The sequence below is a fragment of the Zalophus californianus genome, chromosome 11, assembly GCF_009762305.2.
Source record: "Zalophus californianus isolate mZalCal1 chromosome 11, mZalCal1.pri.v2, whole genome shotgun sequence".
NCBI lineage: Eukaryota > Metazoa > Chordata > Mammalia > Carnivora > Otariidae > Zalophus > Zalophus californianus.
This window is the reverse complement of record NC_045605.1, coordinates 35,219,413-35,234,144: the sequence shown is the minus strand read 5'-3', so window position 1 is coordinate 35,234,144 and position 14,732 is coordinate 35,219,413.

The following is a 14,732-nucleotide window of genomic DNA, read 5'->3' as shown; positions in this document are numbered from 1 at the left end:
CATATTTGGGATTCTTTTGAGGAGATAGCAAAAAAGCTTAAACACTTAAGTAGAAGAAAACCTTAGGAATAAAGCTAAGAGTATCTTTCTATCTAAATATGTTATTAATTGCTGGTAAGTAAGTATAATTTCTATTTGGGATCACAGAGAATTATCTCCACTGTCAGAGTACAACTGAAGAAACGTTTGCAATTAGAAATGGCTTCCAGTGAAACCAAGAATTTCTCAAAATATTCAGTAGTACATGTTATAAAAACCTACCTAGTCTAGTGTCTTAATGTCAATTTTTTAAAATCTTAAAATTAATTTCTGTTTATTACAAGTAAGAAAATACTGCCTCCTGGGTCTCCTGGTGGCTCAGTCTGTTAAGCATCTGCCTTAAGCTCAGATCATGATCAAGCCCCTCGACGAGCTCCCTGCTCAGCGGGGAGTCTGCTTATCCATCTGCCTCCCCCCACCTCCTGGCTTGTGCTCTGTCTCACTCACTCCCTCTCTCTCAAATAAATAAATAAATAAATAATCTTAAAAAAAAGAAGGAAAATACTGTCACCTAATATTTTCTTCAGCCAGTGCTGAAAATGGGTAAAATATTTATATATTAGTACAAAAGGTTTTGTTTTGTTTGGAATTAATGGTAGCTTGCATTTGCAGTTCTGATGGTGCTGTTTCTAAATTATGGAATCTACTTGGCTTTTATTGATGTAGTGGCCCCTTGAGTGACAAAAATATTATAGAAAGGTACTGTGAAATTATTTCTTTGTAATGGGGGTACTTTTAATCATAATTTTGTTTCTACAAAGGTAAGTTGAGTTAATTATAAATAATAGTTAAATTACTTCAAATAATTCTAAGATCACATTAATTTTCTATAAATACAATATTTATAAGTGTTTGAAACTGTGCACATTGCTATTTAATGATAAATTGACTCCTCATTCTTAAAAAACAAAACAAAACAAAACAAAACAAAAAAAACCTTGAAATTATTGGAATGGGATGTATAGGATAAAATGTGAATTTCCTAGCCCTGGAGAGAATCAGGGTTGCTTTGCCATGGCATTTCACCAATCATGAAAAATTGTTACTGTTATTTATTATTTTCTATTTTTTTTTCCAGTAGTAAGATACTGATTTAGCTGGCAGAGTTTCCTTCCTCTCTTATTCAGAAAGAACAGAATCTTTACGTGAACTGTATGGTTTATAGAAAAAGATAACACAGAGGGTCAAAAAGCTTCCTTCAATTGGAGTGCTAAGGTGTTTGTGTTGCAGATTAACCTGGTTAATGCTCAAAATGCAGTGTCCCTGCTGAGTTTCACATGCTGATATCAGTATGAGCTACAGGCCAAAAGCTGCCTTTCATATTATGGCCTTTGCCATTATATACCTGATCTGGAAAAAATAAGTGTCTTTGCAATTATTTTCAAATTTGATTTCTTTCCCCAAGGTATGGATCTCTTTCATTTAATATGTGTTTGTGAATATGTTTTATCCACTAAATAGTGTGTTGGGAAAAATCTCTCTCTTTTTTTTAAAGGGTTTATTTATTTATTTGAGAGAGAGAGAATGAGAGATAGAGAGCACGAGAGGGAAGAGGGTCAGAGGGAGAAGCAGACTCCCTGCCGAGCAGGGAGCCCGATGCAGGACTCGATCCCAGGACTCCAGGATCATGACCTGAGCAGAAGGCAGTCGCTTAACGACTGAGCCACCCAGGCGCCCCATGGGAAAAATCTCTTAATATAAAAATGTTTTAACCAGTGTTTAGGTCTCAAAGCCAATTCAGAGTTTAGAGAGGAAGAGTGTAGAATAAAGAAACTGTTAAGGATTATTAGAGATAATAATGAGAGCTCAGTTAATATGATACAGGCATACACAAAGAGCATCCTGGGCATTGAACTGCAAGTTATTAATTAGCATCTACTGGCACTTGTCATAAAGGATATAAGGAACTTACACTAAAGATGAATAATAAGACTGGCCTCTGGCTTTGAGAAATCTAAATATTGCCATGTCTATTAAATTGAAGTTAATGTCTCTAAAATATTTCTTCCCTTCCTGATAATACCTATGCTATTATACCTGTGGGGGGGTTGTCAACCATGATGTATTCTCTGAAACAGATAAAAAGCGTTCATAATCACCAGCAAGAGCTCTTTCTCTTGCCCTAGTATAATGGGATTGTACCTAGACCTCCTAGGCAAAGAAATGGGTATTTCACCCTGAGCCTGAATTTGTGAATCATTTCAGTCCTGCTAATCATGCTCCTTTCTCTATTTTCCCATCCATCCAGATACCCAGATCAAAACTTAAAAATTATCTTGTATTGCCCTCTTGCCTTCAGTATTCTAGTAACAGAATTTGTTAGTTATGACCTCAAAATGAATCTTGAATTCATCTGAGTCACCATCTCCGCTTCTCATCCCCCGGTAGACACCACCAGTGTGGCATGTCTTCAGTGGGCTGCTAGAAGGGCCACCTGACTGGTTGCTCTAGTTTTGCTCTTGGCCCTCTCCCTCAGAAATTAATTTTCCACATGATGTTCAGAACAATATTCTTTCTTTCTTTCTTTCTTCATTTCTTTCTTTCTTTCTTTCTTTCTTTCTTTCTTTCTTTCTTTCTTTCTTTCTTTCTTTCTTTCTTTCTTTCTTTCTTTCTTTCTTTCTTCCTTCCTTCCTTCCTTCCTTCCTTCCTTCCTTCCTCTTTCTTTCAGAGTGTGTGGGCTAAAGGCAGTGAGGGAAGGAGAGAGAGAATCTTTTTCTTTTTTAAAGATTTTATTTATTTGACAGAGAGAGACACAGCGAGAGAGGGAACACAAGCAGGGGGAGCAGGAGAGGGAGAAGCAGGCTTCCCACTGAGCAGGGAGCCCAATGCGGGGCTCGATCCCAGGACCCTGGGATCATGATCTAAGCCGAAGGCAGACGCTTAATGTCTGAGCCACCCAGGTGCCCCTAGGAGAGAGAGAATCTTAAGCAGTCTCCAGGCAGCCTGGAGACTGACATGGGGATTGATCTTATGACTCTGAGATCATGACCTGAGCCAAAATCAAGAGTCGGATGCTTAACCAACTGAGCCTTCCAGGCACTTCCAGAGCAATATTTTTTAACAGGTATTTAAAATATTTAATATTACCCAATATATTTATCATGACCAATAAGACCCTACATGAGCTGTCCTCTACTCACCTGTCCCTCCTTATCTGTAACCATTCACCTTTCTCCAGCCTTGTAAGGTCCAGTCACATTCCTTGGCTGGCATGTCAATCTTGTTCTTCCATTAAGGTTTTGCTTCAATTATCTCTGGATGGCTCTTTTCCACTCAAGCTTCTACTCGTGGCCTCCTCCATAAAACTTCCCTGATCATACAACTCTTATCCCTCTACCTGCTTGTTTTCCTCATAACACTTATTGCTCTCTGATTTTTTTTAATTGTCTTTTTTATATTATCATATTTGTCATTTTAAAGCAGGCATTTTATTGGTCTTATATGCTGCTATATCACCAGTACCTAAAAAAAAGTGCCTGGCCGATATCAAGCTTCCATAATATGTCAAAGATTGAAAAAAACAAATAAATAGGAAAAAAGAAAAATAAGCCACTGACTCACTTGGGGAGTTGTAGTATGTTGTAATCAATGAGAGAAAGACAGTTAGACTTAAACTTTAGGGCAGGGGGCACCTGGGTGTATCAGTCAGTTAAGCGTCTGCCTTTAGGTCATGATCTCAGGGTCCTGGGATCAAGCCCCGCTCCTTCTCAGTGGGGAGCTTGCTTCTCCCTCTGCTTCATCCCCCAGCTCATGCTCTCTCTCCATCTCTCTCTATTTCTCAAATAAATTTTAAAAAAACCTTTTAAACTTTAGGGCAAAAATTCAAGGTATTTCTAATTTTTTCACAATGTATTCTATTGTATTCTAAATGTGAAAGGAAGAAAACACTGAATCTAATGTTCCACTTTCACATCATTAGTGTTAGTTTTAATTTCTATATGAGTGGTCCCCCCTTAAAAAGAAAACCAATCTTGTAAACTAAAGATACCAGATTTAATAAATATAAATACAGACACAAAGTAAAATTTGAATTCAGATAAAAAAGATAGTTTTTCATATAAGTATGTACCAAATATTTCATAGGCTATATTTGCACTAAAACATTATTCATTAATTATTATAAACAATCTGTATTTATGAAATTCCATAACTAAGAAATCCCTGGGCTAGCAAACATATGGTAAAAGCACAATCTTTGCAGTTAAGGACCTCACATGCTAGTCAGGAATAATCACAAAATGGCAGGATAATTCTAATATTCTATGCCTTTCAAATATCCTAAATACCTTGCAAAAAAAATAGTCTGGTTTTATTTTTAATGTAACTTTCAAGAATTAATACCATGAACATGTTGAAAAATCAGTACATCTTTGATTGAACTTGAAAATGCATTTTGAAATAATGAACTTAATTTGATAAAGATGAGAGTGGCATTTTTAGTCACAATATTTATATAGGAGTATTACATGTAGTATATTGTAAAATAGTTTTTGTTTGATTTTAGAAAAGAGAGTTGATAAAGAAGTTGTGAAACACTGGGGAGTAACTTGTGGAAATATTAGTTTGAACCAAATTGTGGAGCCTCTTAATCACAGGCTTAGAAGTGTGAGATTTAGCATCAGGACAGTTAACATCTATGAGAAGTTTTCTGAAAATGGAAAGCAAATGATGATACATTGTTTTAAAAAGTTCATTCTGGTAACAGTGTTGAGAGATGGGTTGTAGAGTAGGAAAATGTTAAACAAGCTTCTTCAATAACTGTGGCCTGAGAGAAATGGAGGGTGACAGTGGGAGGTTTATATTGTATGATGCAACAGAGCTGGAGGCTGGTTCTACCTGAGAATTGAGAGAGAAGGATAAGGAAGACTTATTTCCAAAGCTTTGTGCCCTAGTGGATCAAAAGAATTATAGTGTCACTGACAGACTAAATGAAGAATCTAATTTTAGAGAAAAGATAGCGAGTCAAATTTTAGTTAATTCGAATTTGATAAGGATGCCTTTTAGGTAAATGGTGATATTTGAGCTCTAAGCCAAAAATTTTGAGGTCTTCTTTGGTTCACACGTAGCCAAAGTTGTAAAATGAAAAAGGTCCTCTAACACAGACAGTATAGAGTCCAAAACTGAGTTCAATGTAATACCCAGCAAGAGAGAAGAAAAAAGGAAATGAAGCCAGTAGAAGATGTAGTATCTATTTGAACATGGAATAAAAGGAATAAATGAATATATGAGAAATAAGAGCAATGATCCTTAAAACTTTTAGAGTGTCAGCTTCCTCTTAAGGAAACTGATAAAAGCTATGAAACTCTTCCCAAAAGAAATGTGTAAATGTTTACGCATGAAAAACATGTACTAAATTTTGTGAGTCTATCAATTTTCTCTTCAATGAAGGGTCATTGGATCACAGATGAAGATTTCCTACTCCAGAAAGGGCTAAGTGAAAGTGATAGAGTAAGATTTCTATCTATGTAACAATGGGCCAAACAGGGCCAAGAGTAACAATGGGGAAAAACATCACACCCTTAAGAAATGGGTTGAAGCATGGTGTGGACCTACGGCTACAATTTAGGATCAGAAGAAACAACGGACTATAGAAATGGAATGACAGATATACAAATAAATAGATAAACAAACATGTAAAAAGAAACCACAAAAACAAATATTCAGATCATGAGAACCAAAATGAAGTTAGTCAGGGATCAAGTAAGGCAGTTGGCTGATATAAGGCAAAGATTCACAAGTCTAAAAGAAACCAAATCTTGAGCTTTAGAAGAGGCTGTAACTCAGGGCCAAGTGTGCAACCAGACAAATAAAAGCAGGTGTTACATGCCTAAAATGGATTTGAGATGGAGTTTACTGGAGAGGAGAAGTCTTTAGGTGAAGTCTTTTATAGTGGTAGAATCCATGTGCTGACTTCCAGAGGTAAATAAAAGTGGTGCTCTAGCACAGAGAAAATTAAACCAAAACTAAATTTTAATCCTCAAAGACCCTGCAAATATGTCAATTTAAAATGTGATTTCATGTAGATATATTTGATTCTTGGAAAATAATATAAATGAGATTATTTCATTTCACATATAATATAAAGATAAAAACAGGTTGTAACAGGTTTCCTCTGGGATTACATGAAGTAGATCTGAAGATAATTAGGTTATTTCTTCTTGTGTGAATTGCACAATTTAGCTGTTTTATAGATTATTGCATTTTATAATATATGTATAAAGAATCTTTTAAAAATTATCCTTATATAACCTAGAAGAATCATGTACATATAATAAAATATAGTCAAATATTGAATAATTAACCTAATTGAATATGAAAAGTAAATTATCATTTTAGTTATTCATTAACTATAATCTAGATTGTTATAATTTTACAAACTGATGATTTGAAATATTTTCAGGAACAAATTCAAATAAGTAGGATTTAAGAAGAAAAATCCATCGTTAAAGTGTACTTTCAAAATGAAAATTAAAAAATAGTTTTGTAAAGCTTCAAAATATAGGAAGTTTTTTTAAAACAAATCTTATAGCTAAACATGTTTAATGTGCTATATTTGTGTTTAAATCAAATATCATAGCAAAACATGGTTTCTATTAATTCTATTACAAGCAGAAAAAATATCATGTATTCTATAATATCAAACTATAATATGCTCAGAATTTTTGGTTGTTGACAAAATTACACTGTTTTTAAAATTGTGTGTGTGTGTGTGTTGCTGATCTGAGATGAAAAATTGTTTCTTATAGACATAGCATAATTATGCTACTGAAAAAAAAGCAATTAGTCTCCAGAATTCCTATGACTTTTGGATGTGGAAATCACATTGCATGTGCTCATGTGGGGAAAATAATTATTTTCCTTACAGAGAATACTTCATGACTGAAAAGTATTCAATCTCTTAAATTAGACTTTCTTTTAAAATTGCTAAGGCCCCTAAAGAAAGGGTCTCAGTCTCAGTCAAAAGCAGTGTTTCAGCTAACATTCAGTAGTTTTAACTTTGCTTATACTTCACTACCCTCATTATTTGCCTAAGGTGATAAGAAGTAAATGACTAAAGTAATGGGTTAACTCTCACTTTCCTGAAACCAGGCATTTGTAGTTTAAGCAGGCTACCTAGTATCCATATGGAATTGTCTGTCAAATACTTTGTGTGTCAAAGCCAGCACAAAACTTTTCTGATGTTAGTTGCTATGGTGATTGCCTTTTTTTTAAAAAGTGAATAGCAGATTAAATAGCTTCATAAAACAGACATACATGGTTAGCACATAAACTACAGGTGCCCCACAGCTATATAGTAATTTAAACACCACTTTCTGAAACTTTTAAAAACTTCACTTCTGAAAAGCACATCTAATAATAAACCCATAGTTGCCCCCTCCCAGTCTCTTAAGGTCAATGTATTTCCCTCAGGGGAGAATCATCCTTGCCAGGTTCCAAAGGAAATTACAGTCAGAAAACAAGAAAACCTGCACAGAAAGAGTTGTCATGTCCTTTTTAGCCTCTGTGAGCTCCCTACTTTCCACTATCTCCCCAGGGCAGTAGAAGAACATTGTCCCTTCCATTTCCAGGTGCCACTTAGAAATATAAAACCATTTTTTTTTTCTTTTTAAGAGAGGGAGATAGAGGTTGGGGGAGTTGGGGCAGAGGGACAAAGAGAGAGAAAGAATCTTAAGCAGGCTCCCTGCCTAACATGGATCCCAAGGTGGGGCTCCATCTCACAGCCCTGAGATCATGACCTGAGCCTAAATCAAGAATCAGACACTAAACCAACTGAGCCACCCAGGTGCCCCTATAAAAGCATTTCTATATTTCCCCGAATCAAACACTTGGACTGATTGATATGCAAAAATTATGTGTTATTCTCGGAAGTACATATATCCCACATTATTGCTTGAATCTTCATAAACAGTTTTAATTGTTAATTAGTAACAAACATTCCAGGATTAAGAATGGCAGAATTCTTCGGAAATGGCAGCTAATAATTTGTTATAATACTAATAGAGCTTCAGGAACATCTTAATTGTATTGATCTTTTTGCATTAGAGGTCTAAAATTTGTGACAGCTTTCTTTTTGTCCATTGGTTGTTGATATATATATCTCAACTAATATATATATATACATATATATATTAGTTGGAAGGATTATATATTTTAACTTTCTTTTATGGCTATATATTGAGTTTTGAATCCTTTTGCCTCTTATTTTGTGTATTCCTCTGTCTGTATTCACCAACTCTCACACAAAAGTATACACATCATTCTCCTAGCCTAACTCAGCAAAATGTTCTATTACTTAACCGAACCCTATTGCATGTCTTAATACGTAGACATTCTTCCACAGGAAAATTACTCAGCTGATTTTTCTAGTGAGTTGTGTTGTCTCTGCCAAGCCTCACTCTATTCACATTTTCTAAGGTGAAAATGAATATTTTAAAATCTTGAGACATCAGCTGCTAAGAGTTGGCAGTCTCACTCATAATATTGTTGCTCTTACATGTGCATCTAAAATCCTATAACTTCAACTTATCAAACATGAATCAAACTAAAAAATATCTACTAGTTACTTCATTTTTAAATGTAGTCAATAACAGCCTTTATTATCTAATATAAGTATCGACTGTCTATATTTCATACCTCCCTGATTGCTCCAAACTTTGCCCCAAGTCTACCTTATAAGATCATTGTAAAGATTAAATGTGATTATATATGTGAGGGATATTCTGCAACTTGTAGCTTATTTAAAATTGGTAGCCACATGCTATTACATGGTGCAGATAAAATGCTAGAGAAATGGGGTGTATGTGGAAATTCCATGCCTAGATCATCCTTAAAAGAATGTGCTGCCTATCTACAGCACACTGCTGCCATTACTAATGTCATTTCAATAGTCAATGACCTATGATATTACATAATTCAAAGAGAAATGACAGGGCACCTGGGTGGCTCAGTCAGTTAAGCGTCTGCCTTTGGCTTAGGTCATGATTCCAGGGTCATGGGATCGAGTCCTGCATCGGGCTCCCTGCTCCGTGGGGAGCCTGCTTCTCCCTCTCCCTCTGCCTGCCACTCCCCTTGCTTGTGTTCTCTCTCTCTCTTTCTCTCTGTCAAATAAATAAATAAAATTCTTAAAAAGAGAGAGAGAAGAGACTATTTGCACTTTCATATGCTAAAATGTAATGACTTTTCTCTTAAGACAAGAACACACATGTTCTATGAAAGGACATTTGAAGTGTAAGTTATGAAATCTGGCTTGTTCTGTAGTAAGGATTATTTCAAGTTCATCACCTTGCATATACTGCTATAATTAACACACTGATGAAGATGTCCAGTCTTTAAGTGGATCTTTTGGAGCACAATGATCTTTTTATGTGAATTCAGATGTAGCAAACCTTTAAAAATGTTAACATGTTGCAAGCATTTTGAAATCCCCAGATGAAAGTAGCAAACCATACGTTTGTGTCCCAAATTTATTTTAATTATAAACACAGCTTTATAGAAACTAAGAAAATGATTTCCTTAATGGCCACCGTTAGTATAGATTTGATATATACCAATATTTCTGATGTTCAATCAGCTGTGAAAATGGAGTAGTAGCCCTTTGGGTTTTTCAAATACCTATGTCTGTGTCTTTTTTTTTTTTTTTTTGAGAGAGAGGAATCATTTATGAGATTTTGGGGTTGTTTACATAACTTTACAAAAGAAAACAAAAGGTATACTATTCACAGTTCCCTTTTTTCATTCATTCCTATTCCCAGAATGAGCCATCAAAGCAAAAAGTTGGCAGTTCAATGTTATTTTGCTTCCTATTTTTGTATGCCCTGTTAAAAACAAATGTCCTTAATTGACTTGTGAGAGTAGCAAATCCATTCTAGAATGTCAGGAATGTCTGAGAACAGATGGCTGTGTGGACCCCATTCCTCGTAGGACCTACTCAGAGTTACAGCTGTCCAGGGTTACATGTTATGTTTCCAGCTCTATTTTCTGTTAGCTGGCTATTTTGATGATGAATGTGTGCAGATAACCCTTCTCCTTTGAGAATTCAGTCCCTTTTGCATGTCTTCTATTTCGAATGCACAGTGCCCTCTATATTCACAGAATACTAATAGGTTTTATTTAAAAGGTGACCCCATGAAAGAATTCAAAATGTCTCAGTTGATGATTGCTCTCTTTTTGTCTGACTTGGATCTGATGTGTAGAGCTGGAGATGGTAAAATAGCATATAGTGAATAAAAACAACATCATACACTCCCAAGTCGATTTTACTCTCTTGCTTTTCAAAATAATGTATGAAACTTCTAGCAGCCCTTGAAGAATGGGAGAACAATTTTACACAAACAATAAAAGTATAGTGAATAAAAGTCTTGGTGGCAATTCTTTTGAGAAAATAATGCAATTATATAAAAATATTGAGATTTTTTTCTCTTCTATAAATATGAGATCTATGAAATAAAAAAGATGAAATTTAAATGTTATTAATGACATAATACTGATGATAGCTTAAAATTGGCCAAATTACATGTAATTATAAAAATTATATAGTTTTCTATATAAGATATGACTGAATAATCTTGTCGTATGGCAATACATTATATGTATACAAAATTTCTATTATAAGTATACAACATAAATATATATAAAGTAGAATCAGTCAGAGAAAATGCCCTGGGCCTTTTTCTCACAGCTTTAGATTCTTTTCACTTGAACTTCATATACAGATATCTCTGATTAAAATTTTGAAAAACTCCTAATTTGCATATTTGACCTGTACTGAATTTTTACTCAGTTGCCTAATCAACATATTTATCCTACCAAAATCTCATAAAGTCAACCTCATTCTATCCCTTACCTTGTTTAAAATCAACCTCATTCTATTCCCTTATCTTGTTTATTCTAGGATTCTAAGAAACTTGTCAGTGAAAGAAAATACATCTTTATTTTTATAAAGAAATTCATTTCTGTTAGATGGATTCTTCCTTAAAACAATATATTAGCTTTCATTTTTTACTTTTTGAAGCCACAATTTTTTGAAGTGGCAATTTACATAATTAACTTAGCATGCGTAGGGCTTTTAGAATTTCAACCGCACAAAGTGGGATTTTTTTTTTCCTTTTTCATTCCTAATTTCTAACTTAGGCACTTGTGAAGTGAAAACAGCTCAGGCCATGACTTTCAGGGACACAGAACCATGAATTTCATTAGGAGGTAAATTAACTGTGCCTAATAAGTAAACTTAAAGCTCCTACCACAATGGATACCTAATTGGAAACTATTAACTTTTCATACTGAAAAAGTTTTGTTAAAAATATGAATATTTTGGGGCACCTGGGTGGCTCAGTCATTAAGAGTCTGCCTTCAGCTCAGGTCATGATCCCAAGGTCCTGGGATCAAGCCCCGCATCAAGCTCCCTGCTCATCAGAGACCCTGCTTCTCCCTCCTCCTCTGCCTGCCACTCTGCCTACTTGTGCTCTCTCTCTATCTCGCTGTCAAATAAATAAATAAAATCTAAAAAAAAAGATATATGAATATTTTGACAAACATTTGAATTTGAATATTCATGGAAAAATTTTGGAGGTGGGATATCAACTATGGTCTCCCTAGAAAATAGTGTGAATTGTACATATCTCTAGGCAAACATAATATTTAGCATTTAACATCTCCTGTCTAGAAACAATCTGCACATATAGTTTGAGAAGAAATGTGAGTTGAATTAAATTCATGAACTGAACATGGGCATACTTGCTCCCCTCATGGAGGGAACTCAAATTGTGAGACTATAGATTAGGGACACAAGCCTTGGGAGACATTAACTGTGCTACTAAATTGTGGTTGCCGATTGAACTGTTGGGGAAACTCACACAGATGCCCACAGAGAGAGCCTGTTCACTGATGAGACCGACTGGCACAAAGCTCTTGACAGTGCTCACACTACCTGGACTATCAGATCACCACATATATTCACCACATTGGCCATGGCAATATGCCCACCATCATAGACTAGGCACTAAACAAACAAACAAACACTGTTTCTGATGTAGAGGGTATCACTGCATGCCAAATTTGTGATCCCACCAGAAGCTACAAGATGAGGGAGGCAACATCACATGGAATGTGGCATTCTGCCCATTTCTGTCAGATTGACCACATCTGGCTATTGGCAAGCATTGGTGCTATCTGCGGCATTTCCGGTGTTGATTTTTTTCCCATTTTTCTTTTTTCAGCTCAGTTAATTTCAGCTATACTGATAGGGCCATTGCAATTAACATGTATCATGTGTTCAGCTTTCTACACCCATCGCAGTTTGTCAATCTGACTTTTATGGCAGACACTACTCAATTAGCTGGTAGTCTAACTATTCTCTCATCTTCTCTTGGTCCATACAACTTAATAAAGAAGTTTGGTCATTAAATACAGCTGTTCTCTTTTGAGAAAAAAAAAAAAAGAAAAAGAAGAAGATAGCAGGAGAGGAAGAATGAAGGGGAGTAAGTCAGAGGGGGAGACGAACCAGGAGAGATGATGGACTCTGAAAAACAAACTGAGGTTTCTAGAGGGGAGGAGGGTAGGGGGATGGGGTAGCCTGGTGATGGGTATTAAAGAGGGCACATTCTGCATGGAGCACTGGGTGTTATGAACAAACAATGAATCATGGAACACTACACCAAAACAAATTATGTAATATATGGTGATTAACATAACAATAAAAAAATTAAAAAAAAATACAACTGTTCTCAGAGAAGGATCATCTCCTCTCAGCTACTTTTTAAGTACTGCGATGGACAAAGTGGGGTGGCAGGGATTTCTATACAGACTTCTTTTGAATATTCAGGATTCTAACCTGACCATTCCTGGTTTTCAGGCTTCCTTTTTTCCCTAGCTGAAATCCCAGGTATGTTGGTCTGGTATATTCTCTGGATGGTAGCCAGACTTAAAGAAGCTTAAGGATTCAGACTTAATTCTGATCTATGCACTTGAGTTCTTATTGGATCAACATGATTTTAGATCATAAGGTTAAAGTCTACTGCCTTGAGTACACTTCCTATTGACTGAGCAACAGACGATTGCTCACCCAGTGGGCCATTCAGTAACAACAATAGTAGGGGCACCTGGGCAGTTCAGTCATTGAGTGACCAGCTCTTGGTTTCGTGTTAGGTCTTGGTCTCAGGGTTGTGGGATTCCCTCCCTGCATCAGGCTCCACAGTCAGCGGGGAGTCTGCTTGAGATTCTCTCCCTCTCCATTTGCCCCTCTTCCTGCTTACACACACTCTCTCTTTCTTTCAAATAAATAATAAATAAATAAATAAATATCTTTAAAACAAATAACAAAAGTGAATGAGGTTGTGATATCTTCACCCTTATTAAGACTGGAGTATTCCCAGAAGAGGGTAGTTAAGTGAACTCTGAAATCAAGGGGAAATTTATCCTTTCTGTTTGCACATCTGAATTTTAAACAGGCGATTTTAACAGAAAATAACTAAGGATAGCTGCTAAGAGGTTTTGTCCTATTTTACACTCCATATCCATCCATGTTCAACTGTCAATGCATATATTTGAATTTATTTTAGTAATCAATTCATCCTATTTTTCTAACCAAGCTTTAGAAATTCTATGTCTCATGAGGATGTAACTAATTCATAGAGATAGAATTCTGAGCTTTAATTTCTTAGAGCAATCCTAAATTTTTTAGTGAACCTTTGTTTTTTCATATGAGGGTTTGAAAAGTCCTTGGCTAGCTTTTGCAAATTAGATCTTCACCAAGTTTCTTAACTTTAGGACTAATAGGACTAGTCATTTTCTCTACCCAAGATAGACCTTAGGGGAGGACATCACTTAGTGAGAGGGGAGTGTTTAGAAAAGGGCAGCCAAGGAAAACGTAAAACAGTTTAGAAAAGGTACAGAATGAGGAGCAGAGCAAGAGGAAAGAGGAAGTCAAAGTACAAGGGTCCAGGAGGGAGGCCATTTTACAGTTGGTTGTGAGAAGGAGAGGAGATTAATTTCATGTTTTTATTAGCTTTTTCTAAGAAAGCATTGATGGAAATAATTTTAGAGTTTTCACGTATTTTTGAGGCCTCTTCATATGAATTAAAAGAAGCTGACCATTGAATACTTAGAATCCTTTTATTCTAACACAAAGGGTTATTGTATACGAAGTTTATTCAGACATCAAGTTCCCCAGAATGGCTTTTGAAGTTCTAAATTGTTCTTGGTAAAGTTTTGCAGAGCTTCATATATTAGTGTGGTTGGTATCATAATGTTTTTACATACAAGAAGATAGGCAACAATTGGAGTCACATTGAATAACAGATATTGCTCATATTCAAATGACAAGAATGAACAATAGACAGATAATTACATATAGAGAGTCTTGTCACTCCGCTCCTATCTTATCCATTAGACTCCTGAGTAGTAAAACAAATCAAATCAAAGATTATGCCAAGGACACTTAAGACAGAAAAAGAAAAGTTTATGTGGTGCTTCACTGAAAAAAGAGTGGAGCATTAGTTTGTCAGAAGCAGAATTTACTCAGGTTTCTAGTCATTGGGATTCTGAGGAGGAGGGGCCATCAGTGGTTACTTGGTATGATCACTCTTGAAATGACCTGGGCTGAGCAGCAAGGGTTCACTCCTGACTGAGGGGACAACACCAAACACTGTGGAAGGAAATCAAGTAGAGCACTGCTAAACATAAAATTTATTTGGAAA